Genomic DNA, 6,426 nt, shown 5'->3' on the forward strand with positions numbered 1-6,426 from the left:
ATAATTGTTATATCATTAATCAATTTATTTTGTAAATCCAGCATTTCATCGTTTTGTAAATCCACTCTTTTATTTTTTTCCGTACATCTTTTTTGTAGGTTGTTATTTTTAAATCACATTCAAATTTCATTGTATTTAACTACAATGACAATAACGATTATACTTAAATTGATTTAAATTTTCTTCAATGGGAACTTATATGTCTTCAATAGCACCATCTGGTTTTCCCATTAAATAAAATAATTTAAAATTATTTCTGGAATTTTAATGAATCAATTGATATATTTATTTCCTCCTGTTGACCTCTAGTGACAAACCTTCAAAGATATTTTATCATTTCCAGATGTAAGCATATATCTGATGGAAAGGATTCTTATAATTATTTCAAAGTCCTAAATTCAAGTCAATTTTGTCACTCAATCTATTTAAAAATATCTAAAGCCAGTACTATAATTACTATTTCACTATATATCCCCCATTTTATGCAAAACCTTAAACTCATAATTAAACCTTTTTGTCTTCCTCAAAGATTGAAAAAACTTACCTTAAATTAAAAAAATAAATTGTGTTTCTGAAGATTCTCAATTTCAAACCCACTCTAGCTTTTTCATGAATACTTTTAGTATGATACCTAGAAATAGACATGATATTCCAAATGTTGATGAACTAGTTCAAAATTCAGTGGAACTATTATATCCTGTAATCTTGACAGAATGGCTTTGTTAATGCATCCTGATGATGTTAATGCATCATTGACTTGTGCAATCCTTTGTGCTTTCTGCGCTTAGCTGTTTGCAGTGACACTTTTGGTGTGGTTTTCTCCTTGGTAGTTCCTTGATTAAATTATTATTATCCACTTGATTGTTTGATGTCAATTTTTGCTTATCTGGGGGTTGGTTGCTGGGGAAGATGTGTTCTGGTCTGTTAGTTTCTTTCTTAGTGTTGTTATTACTTTTTAAAAAAATGATGTATAAATATGATTTATTTCCATGGTTAATTTGTCTGAATGACAAGCTTCCAAAAATTATATAATGATTTTGTATTTAGCTTGATCTAGGATGCTTACAATTTCTCAGTTGAAGCTTTTATTAAATCTGTCCATGTGTTGTTGGATGAAGGAGTTTGCATTGTATCTTCTTACTGCTGGTTAGTATTATTGGATGTGTCCTGCTACTCTTAGTCTATTTGTCCTACATATTGGCAGTTAAAGTCCTTTTATTATATATTGAAGATGACTCCCTTTTTCTTGGGCTACTGGAACTTTTGGTTTATTTATTTCAATTAATTAAGTTTTGAAGAGGTTTAGTTAGTTTGTGTGCTGCAGTATTAATGTGTGGTTATTTCTGAAATATTTTTCATGTATGGTGGTTTATCTTTTTCATAACATGAATTGGTTGTGCTATGGACAGTGGACAGACACTATTTGATTCTATAAAAAAAAATATCAATAGTAACCAAGTTGTGACTGTTACTTGGTTACTATTGTTTTTTTAATAGAATAGTGCTTCTTATTTGACATTGTTTCCTCTGTTGATGAGGATATCCAAAAAGGACAGTGTGTTATTCTTTCCTTTTTCCTTTATAAATGTTATCCCTTTGAAGATATTATTTATCACTGACTTTTTTTTTAGTTTATTTAGCAGTCACATTATACTATCTCTTGTTTATTTGGCAGTCCACTTCTTTCACTTATTGCTGGCAAGTTAGATACTGAATTCTTGTACCTAACTTGATGTAAGATTTCATACAATAAATGTTATCCCTTTTGGATTTGGGCCACTGTTCAAGCCTGTTGAAGTAATTGTGAATCATGATTTGTTCTCTATGATGTAAGGCAGGTCAGATCTGGGAGGGTCTGAGGGAAGTCCTGCCTTAGCACTTGGCCACCACAAGTGCTCCCAACATGACTGATGTCAAGCTGTCCATGCCTACCCCAGCCATGCCTACCTTGCGCATGTGCGAACCGCGGATGGCTGCTGCTTCTTCCTCGCTCCGACTAGGCAGGCGAAAAAACATTACAAAACACCACTGAACCTAGTCAGAATCGATGCGGGAAGAAGCTCCAAAGGTAGAGGATGACCTAGGGGACACGAATGGGCGGCTGTTGGAGGGCTGCAGTTCCCTGAACGGCTCCCAGGCTCCGCGACCGCCCCCGATAGTCCTCCGACTTCTCAGCGGTAGAGGAAATGGTGGCATGCTGACGGCGCTGTTCCCCGGCGGTTCTCAACGTTCCCAGCGTTTTTTGACCTCGCTGTGGATTTCCCGACCGGGGGAAGCTCCGAACTTGGATTTTTGGCGGGCTATTGTGCCGGAGAGGGGGTGGCTGATTTCGGGTGGCACTGAGAAGACCTGGTGGTCGGCTTTGCTTGCCTTGCCTGCCGCTGCTGCGTTCCGCCCAAAGCCCCCCCCCATCGCTTTATCAGCTGGCGATGACTTGGATACCTCCTGGCCTTTCCCTGGCCTCTCCCAAGCATTCGGCTTTGCTTCCCACAATTGAGAGGAGCCCGAAGGAGCCCCTGGATTTCTTACCAGCTTATCTGTGCCTGGCCGTGCTAACGAGGCCGGTGTCTTATAACTTTATTCCTTGGGTGAGAGACCAAGTAGTTCCTTTATGGATTAAATTGAACTGGGAACTGGATTGGGAATTGTCGTGTCTGGGAGGGGGTAGCTGCCTTGGATGCCATCAGAGGGGATCGTTTGGCAGGCCTTGGTGTCGCTGTTACGCCCCCCCCAGGCCCCTACCCCTCCCTTATACTATTCTAACGACTATGGAGACTATCCCCTTTTTTCTATCATCTTTACCATCTGTCTCTCCGCTGGTGCTCCCTCGCCTGACACCTGGCAACCCCCTATTGCGGCACCTTATCATCTGGTCTCCTTCAACCGCGGCCTCTGGACTTTTTGGCCTGCTGACACAGCCCCACCTGACATTGACTGTTACTACCATCATTACCCGGCATTGCCTTTGGGGCTTTATTTGGATCAGCACTTATGAAAGAAGGCCTCCGACTGCTTCCAACTGTCTCGGACCTCTTAGGCCTGCAAGAGGAGGATACGACTCACTCCCCCGTACACCCCGCCCGGACCATAGCTGGACTTCAGTCACCCTGAATGTTAAGAGCCATTTGGCCTTGCCTGACTTCACACTTTAATTTCTGCGCAATTTTCCTCTCTATCTTTTTCTCTCTTCTTCTCTTCTTTCTTCCTTTTGTATGGGATATGTATGGGATACGCGTGTGATTGTGTGAATATGCCCACTTTTATTGCCCTATATTGCTGTATTTTTATGTGTTTTTAACTATTACGTGGGCATTGTATGAGTGAACGAATGAGTGTGTTTGATTCGGAGGGCCTGCCGGGGAATGCGGGAGCTATAGGTGTGGTTGAGGGGACCACGGACACGGGAGTGGGCGGAGCATTACGGTCGTAACGGGGAGGGGCAGATATGGCGGGGACTTTAGGGCTGGCCATTACCGGGGAAGGAGGGTTCGCTACGTCACAGAGATCCCTCCTTCCGGCCCTACGAGTCCCACTCCAAGGCCAGATGGCGCGAGTAATCAGGACCCTGGTCTCCAGCTGTTGTCGCTAAATGCCAGGTCTGTAGTTCATAAGGCTCCCCTCGTCCGGGACTTAATTTTAGATGAGGGGGCAGACCTGTCATGTATTACTGAAACCTGGCTGGGCCCAGAGGGAGGAGTTCCCCTCGTAGAGATGTGCCCAGAAGGATTTCAGGTGCTTCATCAGCCGAGAGCTCAGGGAAGGGGTGGGGGTGTGGCTATTGTTATCCGAGAGTCTTTAGCACCTCGTAGGATCCCTGCTCCAGAGCTTGTCGGGTGTGAGTCCCTGCTGGTGAAGTTGGACCTCAAGGGTCAAGTGGGTTTGCTATTAACATACCTGCCTCCCAACAGCGTTGCAGCAGCCCTCCCCTCGCTCCTCGAGTCAGTAGCCGAGCTGGCAATTGAGTTCCCCAGGCTTATGGTCCTGGGGGATTTCAATTTGCCATCGCTCGGTGAACACTCTGATGGGGCGCAGGAGTTCATGGCTTCCATGACAGCCATGGGCTTGACCCAGGTAATCCGGGGCCCAACCCACTCTGCGGGTCACATGCTCGACCTCGTATTCCTCTCGGAGCAGTGGACTTGTGATCTTGGTCTGAGGGGTAACGAGATCATACCCCTGTCGTGGTCAGACCACTGCCTACTGAGGCTTGACTTCCGGAGACCAAACCCCCACTGTAGGGAGGAGGAACCGACCAGGTGGTTCCGCCCCAGGCGACTGATGGACCCTGTGAGGTTCCAGACGGAGCTTGGGGTTATTCCTGATACTCTCGCCCACAGTCCAGTGGAGACTCTGGTTGCTGCCTGGCACTTGGCAGCATCGGAGTCCCTTGACCGGATTGCGCCACTACGGCCACTCCGAGGTGGCGGATCCCGGAGGCCTCCTTGGTTCACCGAGGAGCTCCGGGAGAGGAAGCGCCGGAGGAGACGCCTAGAGCACCTATGGAGGTCCGATAAATCCGATTCGAACCGAGCACTCTTAACAACCTGCACCAAGGAATACATCAGGGCACTTAGGGCAGCAAAAAGATCTTATATTGCCACCTTGGTTGCGTCTGCTGAGTCCCGTCCAGCCGCCCTGTTTAGGATAACCCGTTCCCTCCTAAATAGGAGGGATACGGGGGACCCCTTGCAGGGTAGGGCTGAAGACTATGTCCAGTTCTTAGCGGACAAAGTTGCTCGGTTTCGGTCGGATTTGGACTCCACTTTTGCAGATCCAGCCGAGGCACAGGTGGATAATTCGGTAGACCATCGCTGGGTTGAGTTTCAGGATGTTGCCCCAGGGGACGTGGACAAGGCCATGAGAGCTGTGAGTGCCTCCACTTGTGTACTGGACCCGTGCCCCTCCTGGCTGGTTGCCAACAGCGGAGAGGTGACATGGGGCTGGATCCAGGCGGTTATTACCGCCTCCCTTCAGGAGGGGCACTTCCCCGCCGCACTTAAAGCGGCGGTGGTGAGACCCCTCCTGAAGAAACCATCTTTGGATCCAGCTGTCCTTAACAACTACCGTCCAGTCTCCAACCTCCCCTTTGTTGGGAAGGTTGTTGAGAAGGTGGTGGCCTCCCAGCTTCAGCGGTCCTTGGAGGAAGCCAGTTACCTAGACCCATTCCAGTCCGGCTTCAGGCCTAGTTACAGCACAGAAACCGCTTTGGTCGCATTGACCGATGATCTCTGGAGAGCCAGGGATGGAGGCCATGCCTCCATCTTAGTTCTCCTTGACCTCTCGGCGGCTTTCGATACCATCGACCATGATATCCTTTTGCGACGACTGCGGGAGGTGGGAGTGGGAGGCACTGTTCTGCAGTGGTTCTCCTCCTACCTCTCGGACAGGTCGCAGTCGGTGTTGGTCAGGGGGCAGAGATTGACCTCTAGGCCCCTAACATATGGGGTGCTGCAGGGGTCGGTCCTGTCCCCCCTACTATTTAACATCTACATGAAACCGCTGTGCGAGATCATTCGGAGGCATGGGATAAGATATCACCAATACGCGGACGATACGCAGTTGTATATGTCCACCCCATGCCAACTCAATGAAGTGGTGGACGTGATGAACCGGGGTCTTGAAGCCGTTAGGGACTGGATGAGGGCTAACAAGCTTGTACTCAACCCGGAAAAGACCGAGTGGCTGTTGTGTTTTCCTCCCAATAATTTGGCCAGTGTTCCATCACTCAGGCTGGGGGGTCAAATATTACACCCCTCAGACAGGATTCGCAACTTGGGAGTCCTTCTGGATCCACAGCTGACCTTTGACTACCACCTGTCGGCTGTGACCAGGGGGGCATTTGCCCAGGTTCGCCTGGTGCGCCAGTTGTGACCCTACCTGAACCGGGAGGCTCTCACAACAGTCACTTGGGCCCTTGTGACCTCTAGGCTAGAATACTGCAACGTGCTCTACATGGAGCTGCCCTTGAAGAGCATCCGGCGACTTCAGCTAGTCCAGAATGCGGCCGTGCGAGTGATTGTGGGTGCACCTCGGTTCGCCCACATAACACCTATCCTCCGCGAGCTGCGCTGGCTACCTGTTGATCTCCGGGTGCGCTTCAAGGTGCTACTTACCACCTACAAAGCCCTTCATGGTAGTGGATCTGGGTACTTGAGAGACCGCCTCCTGCCAATTACCTCCTCGCGACCCATTAGATCGCACAGATTGGGCCTCCTCCGAGTTCCATCTGCCAGTCAGTGCAACTACGCGGAGGAGAGCCTTTTCAGTAGCAGCTCCGACCCTTTGGAACGATCTCCCCGTGGAGATTCGTACCCTTACCACCCTCCAGACCTTCCGCACAGCCCTCAAGACCTGGCTATCCCGTCAGGCCTGGGGTTAAAGATTATAATCCATCCCCGCCCGAATGATGAATGTTGCTCTATTCTT

Source organism: Thamnophis elegans, chromosome 6 (assembly GCF_009769535.1).
Source record: "Thamnophis elegans isolate rThaEle1 chromosome 6, rThaEle1.pri, whole genome shotgun sequence".
NCBI classification, from domain to species: domain Eukaryota; kingdom Metazoa; phylum Chordata; class Lepidosauria; order Squamata; family Colubridae; genus Thamnophis; species Thamnophis elegans.